General features: G+C 43.7%; 1 long non-coding RNA gene across 1 annotated transcript; it reads right to left on the bottom strand.

The window, feature by feature from the left end:
• Positions 1-397: 397 nt before the first annotated feature.
• On the bottom strand, positions 398-4,274 carry LOC140844816 (uncharacterized). The gene is made up of 3 exons (XR_012123313.1): positions 4,138-4,274; positions 3,561-3,823; positions 398-2,387 (listed from the first exon to the last, which is right to left on the bottom strand). It is a non-coding gene; the product is annotated as an uncharacterized lncRNA (long non-coding RNA).
• Between the last annotated feature and the right edge of the window lie 18,604 nt (positions 4,275-22,878).

Raw genomic sequence — 22,878 nt, 5'->3', positions numbered from 1 at the left:
AGAACTCAAATAGTCAGCTGAAGATAATGACAATGCGAGGGCAAAGGAATATCAAGAAAATGGAAGAGCTGACATTTTTCCTGTGCCCCAAGTGCGCTCCTCATCTGCCCTCGTCAAGGGATATTTTAAGAGTCAGAGATGACCTGTTGGGTTTGAAAAGAAATTGGCCAACCTGTGGGAAAGTGCTTTTCGGAGAGATGCAGGTTATGAAAAGAACAGTTTGAAAGGGGATATTTGGAAACATTTCCAAATATGCTTATGCGATTTTGTTTTTACCTGAAAAAAAGTCTGTGTGTCACCTATAAAAACTCTCAGATCAGTGACCTTAGAGGAACTATCACAAATCTCTTGAAAATTTTCTTCCAAACAGAGTTTTATTGAGATTCAAAGCCGTCTATTAGAAGCACAAAAATGAAATACCTTGTGATTAGTCAGGAAGAGCAACCGATTGACATCAGAGAAGATGAAATTTGCTAGCAGAATTTTAACAAACACCTTTGCATAATCAGAATGAAAATGAACAGCAACAAGAGCATTTCTTCCCTCTAGTTCTGTACAGCCTCTTGAGGGAATTTTTTAAGCTGCAATAAGCAATAAAGCCAAGTATCAAAGAAAGAACAGAGAGAGAGAGAGGGAGGCAGAGAAAGAGAGACAGAGAACTGTACTGATCACCTGCATTAGAATCTGGGTATTACAAGTATTAAACCAATGAATTGTAAAATAATGAAGTATATTCGATCATGCTACCCTCATTAAAAATAAGTTTCATAGCAAGGCAAAGTTTTGTTAATTTGTCAATGTATCCCTTTAAAATATGTATATATATTTTTTGACACAATATATATATGCATAATAGTACATAAATAGTTTAAAACTTTCTCCCTCTCTCTCATTCTCTCTACTGCTTGAAGTCAATTTTTATGGATGGGATAAACTGAAAAGTTTGAAGACTCCTGGTTGAAATAAGAGTGGAAACGCATCTGGAAAAATCCAGATGAGGCTTAATCACTTTACATGATAATAATGTCAGCCTGAGAGCAAGAGGCTAGGAGAGGGATCTGCAGGTGTAAGTTGCTGGGAGGGATGGGCAGACTGGTCTTGCTCTTTGTCTGTTTGTCCATCTGTTGTGCTGCGCAAGAGATGGAGAAGGGAAGGAACTCCTCTGTTGTGAGGTATTTGGAGCGCGTTAATAAATGACACTCAGTGCGTTGCCCTGTCCACTTTGATGCCTTTCAGGAGATTTAAACAAAAGTCAAACGGCTCATCCATGCTCTTAGGATAGCTGACTTGTAATTCTGTTTGAGGTCGCGCTGAGCCAGACTGCCATGATGAGACCTGGCTGCCTATAGGTAACTGAGGCATCGCCTGTGGCTGGCTTTCCCACCGAAATCTCTGTCCAAAAACCCCAGAGTCACGGAGCATGGCAGACCAGACTGATCACAGGAACAAACATATTAGCCTACAGATTGCCAACTTAGTAAATACATACAACTATAGAAATACAAATTCATAAATATCAATTTTGAATTTGCTCAACATAAAAATAATTTGGGAAAGAAATGAGAGTTCAGAGGTAGACAGGGTCAGATTGTGAGGGTTAAATGCAAAGACATCCAAACTTAGAATCCAGCTGTAGTTTGAGACTTGGAAGTGGGCCAGCAGGAGGAAATCCATGGCTCCCCTGAAAGCAGATGTGATCTGTAAGCAAAGAAGGGTGGGGTGCCCACTGCCCTGTCATCTCACTAGGGTCCCCAGAATGGCCCAGCCCCCTTCCAACAACGGGACCACAGAGGCAAAGAGGCCACATCCAGCCACCTCTGTGGAGGTACCATGGACCTGTCCCTCGTAGTCCTAGATACCCACAGACTTTTAGAAATGCAAGGAGCTCTTCAAGAGCCACAGAAAGGTGGACAGCTATGTTTTTTATTGACCAAAGGCAGTGCATGTAATAAGGAATCATGGATGTGATATTTTAAGAACTGAGATGCCAAGATTCTTAAGTCTTTGGAGACAGTTTCAAGGGCTGAGTATAGAAACCCAAAACATGGACTTGGGAGTAGAGGAAGACTTTATGAATTATGTAAAAATCTACATGTGTTCATGAGAAGTGTCTATGAGCAACAGGATAGAAATCAAGATAGAAACATCTCTAATCATCAGTGTTTTGAAAATAAAATTGCACCTTTAGGTGGTACAGCTTCCATGACTCTTTGCAAACCAATACATGTCCCTAGATGCTTTCAGTCTGGCAATTGTATTAGTCTGTTCTGGCTACTGCAACAAAGTTACACAAACTGGTGGCTTCAACAACAGAAATTCATTTTCTGGCAGTTCCAGTGGTAGAGGTCCAAGATCAAGGGGTCCATAGGGCGGATTCCTTCTGAGGGCTGAGAGTGTTAAAAAACAAAATTTAACTGAGTACATTTTAAAGATCTTATTGGCTTTATTCAACAATTCATCAATTAGGCAGCATCCTTTCTAGCAGATGGAAAGGAGCTCCAAGGGGCTGTACAAAATGAAGTCTTTTATAGGCAGAGGGTATGGGAAGAAGGAAGTTATACTAGGCAAACAGTGGGCAGCTCTTTCCAGGTTACTCTCTTTTAGGGGAGAAAAGAGGTCTGCCAGCCAGGGGACTTCACTGGTGTTGATCAGGTGGTTCCTTGGTTTTAGATTCCATTTATGGGAGCCCTGAAACTGCAATTAAGTTAAGCCTTGGTTTAGTGCCATGGGACTTTGCATCAGCGATTCATTTGGGGCCTGTTGTCTTGTGCTAAACAGAGGGAAGGGTCTATTTTGCGTTTCTCTCCTAGCTTCTGAAGGTTTGCCAGCGATCTTTGGTGTTTCTGTGGTTTTTGTTCTCCCAGCGTCTTTACATTATTTTCCCTCTGTACACGTCTGTCTCTGTGTCCAAATTTCCCTTTTACATGGACACCAGCCATATCAGATTAGGGGCCCATTCCAGGTCTTAATTAATTACACTTGCAATGACCCTATTTCCTAATAAGTCACATTCTGAGATGCCAGGGGGTTAGGACTTCAATAAAGGAATTTGGGAGGTGGGGACGCCGTTCATACCAACCACAGCTATGTGAAAATAGTATGACCTCTGTCCAGGGTAAGGAGTTGCAAAGCTCACAGTCCTGCATCGCTGACAAGGACTCACATCTTCCCTTAACTACCCCATCTGCAGCCCCCATCCTATACCGGAGTGGGGTGCTTCATGGGGAGAAAGTAAATTGAAATATTTTAAGGCAAGAATCAGTTATAGAAATTCCCGTGCCTGTCCCTAGTCATGCCTTCCCATGGCTGGTTTCTCCTTTCCATATGTTATACCCTTTGCTCTTCTAAAGCTGCAGGTAAAAGGTTGTGGACCAGGCAACATTTCAGGGTATCTGTGCCATCTGTGAAATATATTCCCAAATGAACAGTGACAAGAAGCCCTTCAAAGATCTTACTTTAATAAGATTTTCATTCTGAAGATACCAAAAGGAGGATTTTTTTTTTAATTCTTGCCCTTCACTTGCTATCATTGTCAATATGAATAAAGAAGTTGTCCTTACCTTGCGGCAGGTTGTTTGCCTCAGAATACAGTGGCTAGAAATATAACACTTAGGCAGTCATAAATCCTTAGCATAGGTGATAAATGGAAAATATTCTGATGCATTTCACGACCCGTGAGGATGAAAATCTTCCACAGCCATCAAGTGTTGCTTTTGGTATTCATGTGAATGAGTCGTGGTCTGAATAATGAGGAAGGCCTTGGAAACAGGCAGCAGGCTCCAGGGGCGAGGCAGGTGACTCAGCTTCCATATGTAATTTCCAGCTAGAAATTGCAAATAGAAAATGTGAAATGAACTGAAATTTCTGAACTTCAAAAAGTCATCCTGGAATATTAAAATAACCCAATCTGAAGCCAATCCAGATCTAGCAGAACTATAATTGGATTGGTGGAAGACACTAAAAATGTGTTTACGTCTGAAGCTTTGCGGGGCTCACTGAGGAGACAGGGTGAGTAATGGTCACAGATACCACCTTTCTCAAAGGTAGGAGTCCTGCCAATGTGTCTGGCCAAGTCTGTGACCATTCAATAGGCAGCACCTGGGTGGTAAACCAGGAACCTTTCAGGCCTCTTCCAACCTTGCAATTCTAGGAGTCTCTGAACTCCGGGTGGCGAAGACATTTATAGGCCCAAATATGGCAGGGTGGAGGGTGCCTGGGACACAAATCCAAACACCTTTGCCTGTTTCAGCTCTGTACCGAAGTCTTCAGTTCTGGAAGGGAAATAAGAAGAGGCAGTTAGCACTCAAAAATACTTATCGAATAACACATATCACTAAATGGGGTGAACCATTCATCGTTACTACAGGAAAAGGAGGACGGTCTATGTCAGAGACAAACTCTTAGGTCCACCTTTGGGAGGATGAAAGGGGTGCAAGCCTTTCCCAAATGTATTTAAGTATTAGGAGTTAGAGAAGCTTCATTTGCTCCCAAATGCCCCAGAATTAGATTGAGCATAAGCATCTGTATCTTCCTGAAACAAGAGGCAGCTTTTGTCACTGCTCCCAAGATAAGGCTACAAATTGGACTGAAGGACACTTGTTCAATGTGCCATTTGAAATCAAGAGAGAGCAACATGGCAAGTTGCTAACTCATTAATTACCTCCTTCCCTATGATTGGACTAGGCCATAGATAAGCCAAGCCACTCTGTTTTTAAAAAATAATTATGATAAAATACAAGAAACACACATTTTACCCATAAAATTTTAACCAGTTTTACGTGTATAATTCAGTGGCCTTAAATACTCAATGTTGTGCAGTTGATCACTACCCATTTCTGAAACTTTGTCATCACCCCAAACTAGAAGCTCTCCACTTCTGCTTTAATTCAAAAAGACATGAAAGTGCAAATCATCTTATCTCAACTCCCTGACTCCAACACAGCTTCTGCCCTGCGGTGTCCTCCACCAAGAAACAATGGTGCTGAGACCCAGCAGTAATGTCCAGGACCTCCCAGCTCTCCCAGCTACGGTTCCTGGTGGGACCGAGCCCGGGCTGCACCATGCTGAGGGGAAAACACTCAGACCCTTGACAGTGTTTGTCCAGGCGCATGGCCTCCTGCACACGGCCCACTCGTGATGTGCTGAGATAAGCACTCAATTAATTTTAATGATGTCATAAACTAGATAATCGAAAAATGAAATGAACCAGTCTGTTTTCACTCCTAGGAGTTAATGGCAATGGACACATGATAAACAAATAATATTAAGGCAGAACAATGACTCTTTCCTCTTGGTCATCTGTCTGGACTGGGCTTTTAAACCCCCGGTAGCTTTGTTTATTTGGGAGGCGGCCGTAAACCCTCAGAATGAGAATGGCCAGAGCAAGAGACCCAGAGCGCCTGGCTTGCCTCTGGGCTTTCAGCTCTTCCACTGGAAGCAGCGAGAACAGCTAAACACTGCTTCTGCCTCTGGGGTGAGGAAAAGGTTATGGGCAACAAGATTTCCTTTAATCATTCAGGTCTCTCTCCAGAAACAGGTTCAGCTCCTACAAGATCCCAGTTCCCTCAGTGCCACTGCCCTGGCGTCTTCTCACACTGGGATTCTCAAGACCGTCTGATAACACTTGCATAGTCTTGTCTTTGGTGGTTCCCCTACTGGGATAATATCCTTGGTCATTTTGTTCATCTCTGGGAGATAAATTGAGTTGCTGGAGCTTTTGAGTTCTAGCCCTCACTACTGATGGGAAAATTGAGGCTCAATGTGTTAAGTTATAAACTCTAAAATAACCAGTTAGCTAAAAACCCCAGATCTTGCCTGTTGGCCAGTTTATAGGTGCTCCCTTTCCCACAGGTGGAGCATCAGAAGACCGAAACTTGGGACTGATGATGGTGAGAACCAGCAGAGACAGTAAGGAGGAAGCTTGGGACCATGGAACCAGACATTGGACACAACACTGAATAATAGAATTTCAGAACTGGAAACAACCTTTAGGGTTGTTTTTAGAGCAATTTGTTCTGGTTAAAATATAGATTTCTAAGGTCTTTCCTAACCTGTTCATTCCTAATTTCCTGGAGGTAGAATACAGAAATTTGTATTTCTTAATAGCTTCCCAGGTTATTCTGGCTCTATACCAGGTCTAGGCAACAATGATCACACTGATCAAGCCTTCCACAGAAGATGTATCTGAAAGAATTATGAGACAATCCCCTCTTTGTTCTGGACTTCCACTCCCCTAAATGCAGCCTGAGGTGGCATTAGCATTTTCAACGATGAGTCATAGTGTGAAATCATTGTTGAGTTTGGGGTCAGTGAATATTCTCTAGTCTTTTACTCTTTAATCACTATCATATTTATTCTTGAATCTCTGAAGGCTCAACTCAAGGATGAAACTGGGAAAACTGGAAGTATCATTTAAGTGGTATTTTTATCTTCTGTTCCTATGTCCATCTTTCATCATTAAAATCAGTGGTGTTTCCATCTCATCATGGGTATCAAATTGTAAAACGAACAGGAAGTAGGCCTCGTTCTATAGTACTGTTCACATTTTAATGCAATTCAACAGATATTTAATGAGCAAATAATTCAGCCAACGATTTTAGTGCTAGGCACTTAATATATAAATATGTAAGTCAAATACAAGGTAGAATTGATGTTCGCTACAAGAGAGATGCCAAGTGTTATGCATGTTAAAAGAAGGCAAAGGTCACATCTTGCTGAGGATAGAGGGGCCTTCTGGGGAGAGATTCTCTTTGAGCTGGAGCTTAGAGTACTATTAGCATAGATGGGCTAAAGAGGAACTCTTATATAGAGAAAAGCTTGTGAGCTGAGTAAGAAGGCAGGAAGTATCTGTGCTGAGAGTGGGGGTGATATTTAAAGCTAAAAATAAAAAGTCAAGGCTAGTACATGGACGGCCTTCCAGCTAAAGAATTTAGATTTCATTTTCCAGAAGTGAGGAGTCATTAAAGAGGAATGACTGTGGGGGACAAACTGAAGCCAGGGGTCGGAGTCAAGGACTTTTGTCAAGAGGTAGGGGTGATAAAATATTGGAAACAACCTATATGAGTTTCCTATGACTGCTGTAACAAATTATTACAAAAGTCATGGCTTAAAACACCAGACATTTATTCTCTCACAGTTCTGGAAGTCAAAAGTCCAAAATCTGCATTCCCAGGCCAAAATCAAGGTGGCTATAGAAGAGAATTTGTGTGCCTTGTACAGCTTCTAGACCTGATTCCTTGGCTCTTGGTTTCTTCTGAAACAAGCATATGGTACTTTCATGATTATAATAAAGAAAGGAGAAGTCAGTGAGGGCCAGAAGGAGGGTAGCGGAGATGAAAGGGAGGACTGATAGGAGATGAATTTCGGAGATCAAGTCTCATAGATTTGGGATGTGCCAACCAGTTAGGTATCAGGGACAGTGGAGAAGGAAAGGCGACACCCTGGCCTGCAGCCTGGATGTAGCAGAATGGCCAGCTGACATCTGGGCAGGAGGAGCTCGCTCGGGAAAGAGGAGGTTTCTTTCAGATGTGTGTTTTTCCTTTTAGGCAAGTCCACTTGTACTTGACTTTTATGCTGTATGACAGGAAACTTCCAGAATTTCCATCTAATCAGTCACTAGGAGGAAATCTCCTTTTAAAGAACCAAGACCGCTCAGCAGTTCTGAATCTCCACTTCAAAGACCCCTCTGCTTCTGCGTGTGCAGAGCTCTAGCTTTGGAGCCTGGCTCTGAGGGGCACAGCTGTGCCTTTGCTCTGACTGCTCATGGGTGTGGGCAGCGCTGAAATAGATCAGCGGGGAGCCTGTTGGAGCTCTGCCGGAGGTAGAGGGGCAGGAAATGGGTGGCAGCGGTCCCACTGAGGCAGGACCAAGAACCTTCCCTACTGCCAGAAGGACGGCTTCTCCTCTGGCTCCTCCAGTGCCCAGGCCCTGCTGGAAGCTCCTGCCCCACCTCCTATGGCCCCTCCTGCAGCACCGGAAGTTGGGGAAGTGAGGGGGTGAAGAGGTTCAGAACCAGTCTGCCCAAAATGTGCCACATTGTCATGTGGACTATTTTGAGCTGAAGGCAATCAAGACCTAGCAGTTTCCAGAAAGGACTTTTACTTCTGCCTTAACTGCCTAAGAGTGTTTAGACAGAGGCCTGGTCCAGGAAGAGGGCTATCACAGGAGATTCCTACAGAGAGTACGTGCCAGGTGTGGTAAGCTGGGGGGAGCTCAGCAGATCCTGGAGATGAGTGTCCTCTCTGTGTCCCATTGTCTCTGCATGGCATGGCAAGGCAAATGCCGGTTTACCAAGCATTTGCTTTCCCCCCTCCGCCCCCGCCCCATCTTCCTGTGAACTGCCTTCCTCCCCATGGAAGTCCAAGACCCTTAACCCCTGCTCCTTTGCTCAGGATGGCCTATGAGCCTCAGTTGCCTGCCTGCCTGTGGGTTGCATACTCTTATGAGGCTTCCATATGTACGTAATTAAATCCGTTTTTCTACCATTAATCTGTCCTGAGTGAATTTGATTATTAGACCAGGCAAGGAAACAAGAAGGGTAGAGGGAACTCTTTCCTCCAGTACAGGGTCAAGACAGGGAGCGGGAGCAGAGGGCAGGGAGCCTATATGTGCAGAGTGCCCATTCCTGATCTCAGTGCGAAATGTGTTTGCAAAAAAAAAAGCCCTGGACTCAGATCTAGAAGCCAGATCCTTCCGTGACTCTCGGCTCTGCACGAGTAAGCTGTGAAATGCGCTTCCTTTTCTGGGCCTCTGTTGGACTGGATCCTCGATGCTCCCTTCCAAGTCCAGCGTTCTGGCCACTGAGTGGGGTTCTTCTGGAGATTAAAAGATAAACACTTACGGCCACTTTGCAAACTGTTTTTTGGTTTCCAGGGGTATAGTAGGCTGAATCATATCCCCGACTATCCTGGGAACCTATAAATGTTACTTTTTTTGGAAAAAGGATCTTTGCAGATGTGATCACAGATCTTGAGATGGGGGAGATTATCCTAAATTAGCCTTGAATGCCATCATGAGTGTCTTTGTAAGAAAGAAGCAAAGGGAAATTTCTCACATACCATGCACACACAGGAGAAGGTGTGTAAAGACGGAGCAGGAAATGAGTCAAAGAGGCTGGCCCTAAAGATTGGAGGGATGTGGCCACAAAGCAGGGAATGCTGCCAGCCACTAGAAGCTGGAAGGATCGAAGAACAGATTCTCCCCTGGAGCGTCTAGAGAAACTGCAGCCTTGCTGAAACCTTTTGTTTTTGCAGAGGCGGGAGGGAGGCAGGGGAGGCAGTGATACTGATTTCAGACTTCCAGACCCAAGAACTGTGAGAGGACAAATTTCTGTTGTTTTAAGCCTCCACATTTGTATTAATCTGTTACAGCAGCCACAGGAAACTAATACAGGGTGCAGGGCCACCCTGGGTCTGTGCATCCCAGAGGAGCACTGGTTATATCCGTTATAGGTCCTCCTGACATGCTTGGCATTTTGTCAGCACAGCCCTGGGACTCTTCTCATGAAAGGCTCCTACTCCCAGCACCCATAGTAAAACAAAGCAAAGAGAAAAGAATCAGAAGACCCCCGTGGCTCTGAGTAAGTCACTCCATTTATCTGAAAAATGGTTCCCTGATCTGATGAGAGCAGGGACCAAATTTCATTCCTGCTTTTCCCTTTGTGGCTAGTATAGTGCTAGGCACACCCATGGAATACACTCAATGTTTGTTGAATGAATAATATTATTCATTCTTATAATAATAATAAATTATTATTATCCTTCCCTGCATATCTTGCAGGGTTGTTTATTGCAAGGCCTAAATTAGAAATGCCAAAGTATTTTGAAAGCTGCAATGCAGTAAACAAAAGTTAGGTATTATTAACTGAGAGACGTATGTCTCTCTGAACTGGGTTACTTGGAATGAGCAAGTTACAGCTGGGATCTAGCTGGCCAGAAGCCACATTTCCTATACATATTCACAAAGAAAAAATGTTGCTCAAGGGGCTAAGCAGAATTGGAACCTGGAGGCTGTTTCTATGAAGGCAAGGAGAATGTTTTTTTAATGAGCTGAGCAGTTGTGCAGTATGTATTTGAGTCTGCTGAATTGCTCTACTCCTGGTAAATGGTGAGGGGTAGAAATACAAGACTCTAAGGAGCTCTGCTTATAAGGGAGACCAAGTCTGGGAGGATGTGGATACATGTGATACAGTAAAAAATATATCTGGTGTTTGTCCCTGGTTCCTGGCAGAGCTTTAAAAATCCTTGAAATTTTTGAGTGATAGGTGCACCTTTTGTAATTCATCAGGAGCCCCTTTTGGCCACTCCTGATTTTATGCATGTGATTAGAAGGTTGGGACTTTCAGCCCACCCCCCAAATCTCCAGGGAGCAGGAAGGGACTGAAGATTGAGTTCAGTGACACGGCCAATGATTAACTCAATCCTGCTTATGCAATGGGATCCCAATAAAAACTCTGCCCACCAAAGCTCAGGGGGCTTCCCCGTTAGTTCCACGTATCAGTGTATCTGGAGCAGGTGTACCCTGACTCCAGAGGGACAGAACCTCCTGTGCTCGGAACCCTTCCAGACCTTCCCCTGGGATACTTCTTCATGTGGCTGTTCATTTGTATACTTAAAAATAAAATAGTGATTAGAAGTATAGCACTTGCCTGGGTCCTGTGAGTTACTCTAGCAAATTAACAAGCCTGAAGGGTTTGTGAGAACCTCCAAATTTGTAGCCAAGTCAGACAGAGGTGTGGGTAGCCTGAACACCCCACCTGAGACTGGCATCTGAAGTAAGGGCAGTCTGGCTGAGGATTTAGACCTGACACTAATTCCAGGTAGTCAGTGTCAGAGTTAAGTTGAATAGGAGGACCTACACTTGGTGTTAGAGAATCAGTGTTAGAACCTGGTACAGTGTCCAGCTCCTTGGGCTTCTCTGTTTGAAAGGCAATGGCAGGGAAAGAGTCATTGCCTCTGACTGAGCAGACAGGAGGGAATATGTCAGTGTGGACTAAGCACAGGAGTCCAGCCTTCCAGGTTCTGGTACTGCTTCTTCCACTAACCCTAGAGCAAAACCCCAGCCTCCCCAAGGTCCTCACATACGAAGTGAGGCAGCTTAGCTGCACATCGGGATCTCATGACAAACATTGAAAATGCACAGCTCCCAGCTGCCCTCTTCAGAACTGGAATCTGAAGAGTAGGAGCAGGTCCCCGGGATCAGTGTTGTTTAAAAGCTTCCCCACACAATTCCGTTGCAGTGAATGGGTAGCTGACCCAGTCAGAAGGTCCCCAGATTCCCTCGTGGCAACAAGAGTCAGCCTCGTTGCAAATCTACTAATCAGACTCTTCACTGGAGGTATCTGGGAATCAGTAATTTTAACAAGTGTTCTGGTGATTCTTGGCACCAAGAAATGGAGAGGCCCAGAGCTTGTTGATAGCTTTTCCACAATAACAGAGATGGTAACACAGTTGGTGAAAAAGCTGGACTCAGACGCTCTGATGCATTTCACTGACCCACACTGCTTCTGCTTAGAGGTAACAGGTGCCTGGTCTTCTAAATCCTGAGGCCTTGCCACTTCTGTGTGGCATTTAGGGCCATCCATGCACATTTGGGGAATTCAAGGCCTCCAAGCATGGTGTGAATTTGGATTCCTGTTGGTACAGGGGAGGCAAATAAACAGAATAGGGAGAAAATGTCTTTTCCAGGCAGTTACAAGCCACATTAATAATAGCTCTTGCTACAGAGCTTCCCCCATGTGTTTCTTTTCCTCAAAGCAATTCTGTAAAATGGGCATAATTATCATAATCTTACCAATGAGGAAATGATGCACAGAGAGACCAAGTACATGATTGGGTTCAAACAGTGGAGGGAGTACAGGCAGGACTAAAACCCTCAACTCTGAATCCTGTGCTTTTCCCACGCAGCCATACTGCTTTCTGGTGAGCTGCTTTTGAACTGGCAGTATTTCTTTTCAGTCTCCAAATCAGTGAATCCTAACCTTGACTGCAGGTTAAAATGGTGAGGATTGGATCTTTCAAAAATACTAAGAGCTGTTGCCCCCACTCCCACGCCCATTAAAACAGAGCCTCTGAGGGTGGAACCAGGATATTGATCATTTTAAAAGCTCCCCGGGTAATGCTAATGTGCAGATAGGGACACCAAACACTTTTCTAAATGTTTCATTTAGAAAAATACTTCAAAATAATTTAGCTAAACAGGAATAGACACTGTTCTTTAAGTAAGTGGTGGTGATTTAACTAAATTATTCAAACCTATGATTGAACTTTATTTAGGAGTTAGATAAAGAGAAGAAATGGGGAAAAGGGGAAAAGAAGAGAGTTAAGTTTTGTTAAATTGTTTGTGGACATGCATGCAAGATATTTACTGAATATCAGAAATAACAGCTTATCTCAGGAACCCCCCCAAAACCCCCACCTCGAAATCTCCTGGAGCACAGTGTTATCTTGGTGTTTAAAAATGTATATACATTTAAAAGTAATCAAAATGAAAGTTAATTATTCTGAGCATCATTTTCCCAGGAGAAAGTTCTCTTTACATTTAACAGATTACTTATTTAAAGCATTTTGTGTCATGTTCTTAGGTTAAACGTAGAAGACGGTTCTCAAAGCAAGTCCTTGGGTCTTATCCAAAAGACTTTTTAATTAATAGCATATTCATTAAGGTTAAAAATAGATCTTTAACAGAGGCCTTTCTTTAAGGAAATCTATACCTCCCACTCTTTAATTAAGGCTTCCTGGCATGAGACACGCTCCCAGAAATTCTAGTCTTTTGGCCTAATTCTCTAAAAGCTTATTTCCAGAGACTGGAAACAACCAATTCTCTACTCATGAGCATGAAGACTCAGGCAGTGAAAAGCTCCGCCTTGCAGAAATCAAAGGTTCTGTCATCTTCTTCACATTGACTGCATCCACGGATGGCAGACCCAGCCGCTAACTGCATCCCCAGAAAATTGCCATCTGCTTTTCAACTGCACCAAAAAGTGGTTTATTACAGATATGCACATTTACATTTTTTTCCTGCCCCAAATTTTCCATTTATCTTATTCACTTTAACATTTACTTAGTACTGATATTACAGTACTGGAATTTTTTATGGTTAGAGTCGATTTTTTTCAGTCAAGACCTTCTCCACAAGTTTCTGAAACTTCCTTCCTCTTCTCCCGATCGAATGAAAAGGTTCAAAAAATTCTGCAATCAGAGAGAAACATGCTGAAGAAAATCTTTGAGTTAGGTTACTAGAATTTCTTAGCTTGGAGGAAGTAACCCATTAATTGTCTAGGTGTATATGGAGATTAACGGTAACCAGCTATTTTGCATATTCACTGGTAACAGAACAAAGGAAGCCTAGCTAAATTGCCACAGGAAAGATTTACAGGGATCCATATAAGGTTTTCTACTGAAACAGGCGAACAAGCAAGAACTCTCTTCTTTAAAGATTTAAAATAAAAAACGACGCACTCCCTTGCACTGACTGGCATTTGGTTGGTCTTGAGGGAAGGATAATCAGTCAAGGCCTTTTCACTCTGCAGTGACAGCCACGTCACAACTAGCTCTTTTCTAGAGGACGAAAGCATTGGTTTATGTAAATGAAGGGCCAGGGGGCGGACTAGAGGGGTTGCTGGATTCCGGGGTTTGAACAGTAAGCTGGGCACTCGGCTTCTCGTCTCTCACTCTGCTAGGCTTTATTGTCTTTGTGACTTTCTCTTGTGACAGCAAGTTGCCGCAGGCAGCTTTGAGCTTACTATGCCCTTCATAGGACATCAGGGGAGGATCCTGACTGGCCTGGAGCCAGCCTGGGCCGCTCACTGATGCCCGGATGGTCAGTCGGACAGGGTTGTGTGCCTGTCCGCATGGCAGAGGGGGTGAGAACCCTCCACTGGCAGAGCCCTCAGGTCCCAAGGAGATATCAGGAAGGAGAATCTCGCAAGGAAAAGAGAGAAGACAGACAGAAAAATGACGTGACTGCAGAGGATACGTTTGGGCACAATTTTTTTGTTCTCCTACACTCACATGATGGCAACTGCGATCCAAAATCTTAAGAGACTACACTGACGTCCCAAGCCCCTAAGCTAAACACTAATTTTCTTTTTTTGGCTGAACCTTAAGTTTGGACTATCTTTTTCATTATTTTCATGTTCTGGTTTAGGGGTATTTTGGGGCGGGGGGAGCAGAGGCAAAATAATAAGCTCCTGATAAACTAGTTAAAATAGGAACACATGTAACCTTTCCCACTCTTTGGATGGCTAGTAACCAATCTGACCTTGATTTGGTTTGAATCTATTGGCCATGAGTCTCCACTGGGAATTTCCTATTGTCCTTTTCTATTCTTAGTATTTCCCTCCATCTTCACAGTGTTACAGTGGCCAGGTAACTAACTGCCCACCAGTGGGACCCTGGCTGTCTTTCTCAGAGTCTAAACCGCAAACCTTCCCTGGCTCCAGAGAAGAGGGAGTCCAAGGCTCCCAGCATCTGCAGCCCTAAGAGGGTCAGCAGTGATCTTGCTCCCAGGGCCCAGAGACAATCACAAGTGTTGATGGTACATTTGCCAAAGCTTGGGCTGTTCAGTCTTAACAAAAACTACATATATCATTCAGGGCTCTGGAAAGACACAGAATTCGTCTCAGGTGGTTCAAAGAGATTATATAAGGAACCATGTACAGACAGGGCAGGGTTATGGAATAAAACACAGAATAAACATATCTGGAGACTAGCAACTGTGGGAGCCATTTACCACCCCTGAAGCCAGAGAGACAAAGAGGAAATGGGGTTACCTGAGATGGGGGAGAGCTGATGGTGGGGATGGGCCCCCTGGCAGGAACTGAAGGCATGGAAGGGATTATCCATGCTCCCTCTTACCCTGGACCAAATCTACTGGCAGCCAGTTGGCAAGGGGCCCTTGAGATGTGGTCTACGAGGGTCCACGTCCCAGGACCTGGAGAGGGCACAGAAGGGGGAGAATGGATTAGGAATGGGCAGCCCCGAGCAAGAGTCACCAGTGGGCCAGGGGGCCACCAGCAGACTCCTCTAATCTCAAAGTCCAAACTTAGTCTAACTCATTTTTAGGATCTCCTCTCCAGCATTGGCAGAGAGGAGGCTCCGTCTGTGTCTCTCTGCTGTGCATGTGTGTGTGAGTGCACGTGAATGTGTGATGGTGGTTTTAGACTTTGAAATCAGCCTGAGCTTGAATCTGAGCTCTGTAACTTAGTAGTTGTAGGGTCTTGAACAAGTTATTTAATTTCACCAAGTCTTGGTGTCCTCATCTATAAAATGGGGATAATCACAGTGCCCACCTTAAAGGATTTTGTGCTAATTAAATGAGATAATCCATGTAAAGTGCTGAACACAGTGCCTGGCGTGGAATAAGGGCACAGAAGCACTCAGTGGGGGCTGGTCCTTTCTAGCTGCTCTTAAAGAAAGAGCTTCATGCAGTTCCTAAAAGCAGGCAATTTTTAGGGCCAGTCCACTCTAAATTCAAACTATGTGGAAGTGAAAAGAGTAGACCTGAGAGTTGTCACACCAAGAGAAAAAAATTTTCTCCTTTTTTTAATGTCTATGTGAGTGATGGATATTAACTAAACTTATTGGGGATGGTAATCATTTTATGACATATGTAAGTCAAATGATTATGCTGTATACTTTAAACTTACAGTGTTGCATTTCCATTATCTCAATAGGCTAGAAAAACAATTAGCAGACAGACAAGCATCTCTCAAGCCTGCAAATAGGCAGCCCTGCTAAGAACACCTAGAACCTGCATTTCCCAAGAAGCATCTGCATTCAGTGATGGTGACCTCAGGGTTTCCCCAAACAAGGTGACAGCTTCGCATCAGTGTGACCAAGGGGCCCATTCAGATGATTTCCCCAAAGAAAGGATATTCCACAAATAACAGAAAATTACTAGCAATGTTAAAATGATACTTTTAAGAGAGTAAAAACAAAACAGAACAAAATGTCTTAGTCTGTTCCAGCTGCTATAACAGAATATCACGGGATGAGTGGCTTTAAACAAGAGATATTTATCTTCGCACATCTTTGATAGCTGGAAGTCTCAGATTAAGGTCCAGCTGGATCTGTTCCTGAGCTCTCTCTTTCTGGATGGCGGATGGCCACTTTCTCCCTGTGTGCTGGCACGGTCTTTCCATAGTGTCTGTACTGAGAGACAGCAGCAGGGTGAGCTCTCTCCCTCTTCTTATAAGGGCACCAGTCCTATAGGATTGGGATGCAAACATAGATGACCTCCTTCAACTTCACCTCCTAAAGCCTTAATGTAAGGTTTCAACATGTAAATTTTGGAGCACATAGTTCAGTTCATGGCACAGAACAAAATAAAACTCTAGTCCCACAAAGTGGCCCAATACCCATGATTTTTCAGATGCCCCCAAAATGTTCCTGGTTATCCAAACAGCCTCATCCAAAGCCATGATGTTTACCCTGCGGGGCAACAGCATCACTTACAGACATATAACCAACTGAAACACATCCATAGCTTTACCAAAAGACATGTGAAAGAATATTCCTAGCCCCAAGAGGAAAGCAACCCAAACACCATTTACTGCCGGATGGGTAAACAGGGCTGGTATGCTCGGGCCACAGAAGAGCACACAGCAGTGAAGACGAGCAGCAGCAGGGATTCATCTCACAAACCTGATGGAAGAAGCAAGACATAGAAAAGCACATGTTCTGTGATTCTTTTAATGTTGAGTTCAAATTAGGCAAAATTCAGGTCCAGAAGTCAGGACAGTGGATGTCCTTGGGAGAAGGGGAGAATGACTAGATGGAACCTTGGGGAAGGAGGCTCTGGGATTCCAGTGATGTTCAAATGTTCCATTTCTTGGTCTGGATGCTGGTTACACAGGTGTGCTCATGATGTGAAAATCCACTGAGCTCCAGACTTTTCTGTCTGTATGTTAGACTTCATTAAAATTTGCAAACTTCAGGGCCTGACATCTGATTCTGGGCATGTCCGGCTTTCCTGGTCCTCCACATGTGTCCATGATCGGCTGCATCCCACATAGTTTTTGCAGAACCCGAGCAACAGGTCAGGCTGGGAGGAAAACACAGAGCAGCTGTGGAAGCCCACAGGTGAGGGAGAAGCACCCTCAGGGAATCGGGGCGCTGAAAGAAGCCAGAGTCGAACTGGTGGGAACACAATTGAGAGAACTTTAGCAATCTGGGCAAAATTAAACAACAGTGAAAGAATGCTTGTGTTTTGCAAGAGTGGATAATATTTTCAGAATCATAAAGAAAAGAAACTATTTTTGCCAGAATCATTATAGTATCATATCTGCATGTACTGTGAATTTGGGAGGGAAAATTCAGGTTACCTGAACACAAATGCAGATAGGTACAGGCTGGCTCCATGCTCATTTGCATTTGCGTGCTTGTAACATTTCCTGTGAAACAAGATGTGAAGAATATTCTACCTCACCCAGCAGACAATGCTGATGTTTTTGCTGTCACCAGTAGGCCTGTTCACAATAACGCCAACTTTTAAAACTAAGGTTAGTGAATATTTATTCCATGTAGTCAGATTGTATAGCTGTTTTTGGCTGAACTGATAAACTGCCTGTGCAAAACTTTTTTAGATTCCAATCTATAGGTGTTATCGGCTATCTTTATACACACAGGACAAGAGAAGAACTTTATATTCTTCACAGAAATGAAAGTGGGGAGAGGGTGGGCAGTGTCAGGTGTGTGATCCTGCCTCTGAAAGTTGCCTAGGAGAACGGGCAACACAGGAAAGTCATCATCCCCCAGAGGCCTGAGATGTTAGCATCATCACCACCATCATTACCATTTCATGATCAACTGCTAACCACCAGGCACTGGTTTATGAAATTTTCATATATCAGGTACAATTCTCACAGCTGTTATTATTTCCATGGTACTGACAAGGAAGCTGGTGCTCAGAGATGCCAAATAACCTACCCAATGACACATGGCCAATCAATGAAAGACTGGATTGCTCAGGTCTGTTTGACCCTGAATTATGTTCTTTGAACTCTGCTCTACTGTCTCCACGAATCAATGAAATTTGAAGAAATCAGTAAGGCCAGAGTGAGTCTGCAGACAGGCAGATCCAGAAGGAAAGAAATGACCTGTTAAGGCAAAAAAGCAACAATAGGAATAAGGATTTAGAATGTCCTGCTCAAAGATCTCTCTGCTCTTATTGCCTGTTGAGGTTAGGAAGGAGTATGGGGAAAAGTCCGTGTTTTTGCTGAATAGCCTTAGATGGGTTACAACCAACAGAGAAGGAGATGCAGCTTTCCAGTGGCAGTTTAAAGAGAGAAAGCCCTGGGGGGACATTCCAGAGACTAGCAGGCAGGGTCCGTGCTGTTTGTCACCTTGTCTGAGATGTTCCCGGGTCATGGATGCTGTGGAGGTGAAGCAATGGACATCTGCCTCAGGAGAAGTTAAAAGGTATGCTTCTGAAGGCTTGGATCATTAGAGAGAATGAAAGCATCCTAGAGAAGATGGGAGAATTAATCCAAGAGAATAGACAAAAAAAAAAAAAAATGAATCTAAGGGGTAGGGAAGTGATTCAGTACTATATAGTTTGGCAAGAGTAAGAGAAGTGGAGAGAGAAGATGAGAAACTACACCGGCGGATGCCATGGACAGAAACCAAACCAGGTCTGTTCCCAGCAAGGGAAATGACACTTAAGAAAAGTCAAGGGAGAGAAGGATAGTCAGTAAAACTTATCTTCTAAAGTTCTGGAGAAAGTGTAGGTCTGATCCCATGATGCACTGGGCTTTTCAATGGCCCTGAGGAACTTTTGTTCTCAAAGCTTTGAGATTTGTTCATCCAAATTTTATCACAGGCAGGCATACAGTGAAATCCATAATAGGGTTCTGCAGCCCATAATAGGGAAGCCTCACACCCTGGCTTCCCTGGGAGTGAGGGCTCAGGGATGAATTCAAGTTAATTACCTGGCTACACGATGGCAGGATTAACCTTTAAAGTGGATGCAATGACCATGATTTACATAATCTATTTAATCATTTTTCAATAGAGTTAATATTTAGAAGGCAAGTGTGGAGAAATAAATTACGTCTTACAGCTTTTTGTGAACACCAGGCTCAGCTTACAAAAGAATAAAATTAACATTGTCTAAGGTATAAGACCTATCAGGGTGCCTGAAGCAATAAATTGGATTACGGGGATAATTAACAATCCTCCCTGAGTCTTCTTGTAATATGAATCCACCCAGAAAGTAAATAAACAGCAACACACACAAGAAGTGGATTTCATCTGTAGGTCTCCTCCTGGGATCCAGAGCTGCCCTGATCTGATTACAACCATATGAGAAATTTGGCAGGTGTGTATGATGAACATTGAGACCATTTGTTTAAGGATGTACCAGAGATATATCTAGAATAGAAGGAACAGGCTGAAAATAAGCCAAGTAAAGTTTAATTCGCACCTCCGTACATTTCTTAGCTGGCCATTTCTTCATTTAGATCCATTATGGGCAGGACACGTATGTTTCCCTCAGCTTTCTAAAGGAACAAAGATGTGACCATGGGACGACCGGAATGGTGGTCTCCTGGTCCCAGAACCTGGTGCCTCGGGGCTGGCTGTCATTCGAGGAATCCGGAAGAGTTGGTGGTGAATGTGTTTAGGGAGAGATATCTTAGTCAAAGTGAACCTTCTGAATCTAAAAATTCTGAAATTTAGATTGCCCCAGGATATTGAGACAAGAGGAGGAATGGAAAGACAAAAATGGTGTCATTTTTAAAGTTGTTTACATTAAAAAACTAATTTTCAATGAAATAAAAGTACCCACTGTGAATTCTGCACACGTGGTGAGGAAAAAAAAGGGTTCTGAAAGGATCCAGAAACTCTCTGAGGATGGGACAGAGAGTGAAGGATGCAGTGGAGGGAGCAGGGACCTGGGGGTCCGGTCCCAGCCCTGAGCCCCTCTAGTTGTTCAGCTCTAAGCAAGTTCACGTCACTCCTCTGGGCATCCAAGATCCTCATCTGAAAAATAAGAACCTCCTGGTAACTAGTTCACAGCACAGTCCTTGAGTATGAGTGTAGATTCAGTCCAGCCTGGGTTTGAGTTTCAGCCCTACCAGTTCCCTGAGTCTGAACAAGACGTTTAAATCTTTAGCCTCGGTTTCCCAATCTGTAAAACCTCATAGAATTACTGGGATGATTAAATAAAATTAATGTATAAAATACTTTGCACACAGTGCCTGGCACAGAGTAAGGTTTTTTGTTTTTTGATAAAAATCGGCTTTTCTTGGATTCTAATATAGCTCTAGGATCTCTCCAGCTATGTCATTCTATAATTGTAGTTTTAGGACATAAAGATAGAAAACCCACAGTCAAAAAATACTGCCAGTGATGAGTCTGTAAGCTGCGTCAGTTCGTGAGAACACACATACACCATCATATTAAGTAGAAGAAGGGAGATGGACATAGTTGTCCCCGTGTATATGTGCCAGGTAAAAATGAGGGGTGTACTGACAAGCAATGGGAGGAAATCAGCATCTAGACAGTTGAAATGTTACATTATCCTTTTCTTTAAAGTTGTTTGAAAGGTCAATACAGACCTAATAAGAAGCAGAAACTATAAGAAGTGGTTTTGCTTCCCTCTTCAGCTCTGAAATTGTCACAGGTACATAGCAATAGCCGTGTAGGGCTGCAGTTGGCACGGTGAGACCCCTGGAAAGCTGCCCGCCAAGGTGATGGATCAGCTGTTTCATGGCTCCTCTGTAGCTCCTTACAAAAAGCTTTTCAAAAGAGAACAATGGTCCAGTCTCTTCTAGTAAAGCTTGCCGAACATCTCCTCTCAGAAAATGTTCCCATTAGCTTTTCTCCATCTCAGCCTTAAGCATTTTAAGAAAAGCCCATAAAGGTAGCCCACACCATAAATTAAGTGGAAATACCCTTCACCGAGCTTTGGATTTTTGCTTCTTGAATTTTAGTGGGAAGAAAGAATGTACAACCGAACCGCCATTTAAACAGCACTGGGGAGTAAGAAATCGTGTGTGCAATCAGGGGCAGGCACAGCCCCCTTCTAGATGGTCCTTTAATCTAGGTTCTCCGGTTTCTGGCTCTCAGCTAGTGACCTCGTCACCCCTCCAGAAGGCCTCTGTGTTGCTGTAATAATTATAACAAGAGCTCAATTGCTTAGTGTTCCCCAGATGCCAGGCACCGTACTAAGCACTTTATCCACCTATCTCCTTCTCACAAAGGCTCTGTGAAGTAAGTAATACTGTCACCATTTTACAGATGAACACACTGAGGATTGGAAAATGTAAGCAACTTGCTCAAGGTTACACTGTTGGTCAGCATCAGCGATGGGACTAGAATTGCCTTCTACTTAAGTCCAAAGCTCCTGGTCTGAACAGTTATTCCGTGAGACCAGGCTGTTCTCTGAGTGATCTCTCCTCTTGCATTGTCTACCCCATATTACTGTGGTGTTTCCTGTCTTTCAGGCATAAGATGTTCAACAGCCTGGGACATGGGGAGTATTTTCCCCAAAGTGGGTGCCTTGATTAGCCAATAGTTTTCCTGTTTTATGCCCAGCCTTGAGCTAAGGTAAAAAAGCCTTTCAACATACAGCCTCATCATTTTCTAAAAAGAGCGTATCTGAAAAGAGTATCTTAATAGACAAATGTGATTGTAAAAAATTAGAAGTTGATCCTTAAGTAAGAGACTCCTTTACAAGTAAGCTAGAGAGCAAAATTCTAAACATGTGTCGGGATGGGGAGGTTGTGTGCATAAGAAAAGTCAAAGAGAAATGTTGCCCATTTATTCCACAAAATGCCATCAGAAAAGATGAGGAATATCAAGGCAAGAGGAGACCATGGCTATTTATTCCCCCAAAGAAGAGCATTTGCAGATTCATTGGCATGACCTTCGCAATCTTTCAAAACATTTATACATGAATTTTTTTTTTTGCACATGAATTCTTGAAGACAAGAAAAGGACAAATCAGTTAGGCACACGGCGTGTGAAACTGTCACGTTATCACAGAGTCACTCGCCTCCCCTCCACCTGGCTTCTTCATCTTCCATCTGCAAGTCTGAAAATACATCTGGAAACTGGCCAAAGTGGGGTGGCTACACAAGTGCTCCCCGAGTCAAGGCGCAGGACACAAGGTGGGCAAAGCCTTATTTTAAACCAACATATAGATCAATATCTCCATCGAGATGGCTCCCTGTGTAAGGGTGCAACACCCTCTTTCTGCAGGACCTAACTGCAAACGGGAGGAGATACCCTTTGGTTCCTCTGTGTCAGTAGTGGATGCTTCTTTGAAATCAGGAAGCTGGGGGTGGGGAGGGATGAATCCACAATGAAGCCCCAGGGAGGGATACACTGAGTCCCATGCTACCTTAGGGTAAGCCACCCAACACTCTAAAGTTGTGTCTCCACCAGGTTCTTCAGGAATATTCCTGACCTTCAGATTAGCTCTCTTGGGAGCCAAGAAAGTGTTCCTTTTCTTTACAAAAAATGACTTGTTCCCATAGATGTGGGATGCACCAGTTCTCCGGCTAAAAAAAAGTCTTGTCCCCCCAGCCCTGTGTGAGGCAATAGTTTGGCCATATACTTTTGAACACAGAAGATGTGTAAGCCCTGAATCCAAGCCCTCCGTTTCTGCTCGGCTTCAAGATCTGCTGCGATTTGAGGAGACAGAATGTACATGTCAAGTTCAGAACTACTGGCCGCCATGAAAAATGATGAATCTGCAGGGACTCTGGCGAGGTCTGAGGGAAGAGGACAGGACTCCCACAAGGCTTCGCTGTATGTTTGAGATGCGACAGGGAGATTCCTCAAGTTTCTCTGAAATTCTGTTTCTTCTTCTGTAAAATGGAAACAACTTCCCCTGCTTTCCATGCAGAAGCGTCTACTAGAACAGGGGTTGCTA

This window comes from Manis javanica, chromosome 12 (assembly GCF_040802235.1).
Source record: "Manis javanica isolate MJ-LG chromosome 12, MJ_LKY, whole genome shotgun sequence".
NCBI lineage: Eukaryota > Metazoa > Chordata > Mammalia > Pholidota > Manidae > Manis > Manis javanica.
The sequence above is the reverse complement of the archived record's forward strand: the minus strand, read 5'-3'. Positions and strand labels throughout refer to the sequence as shown.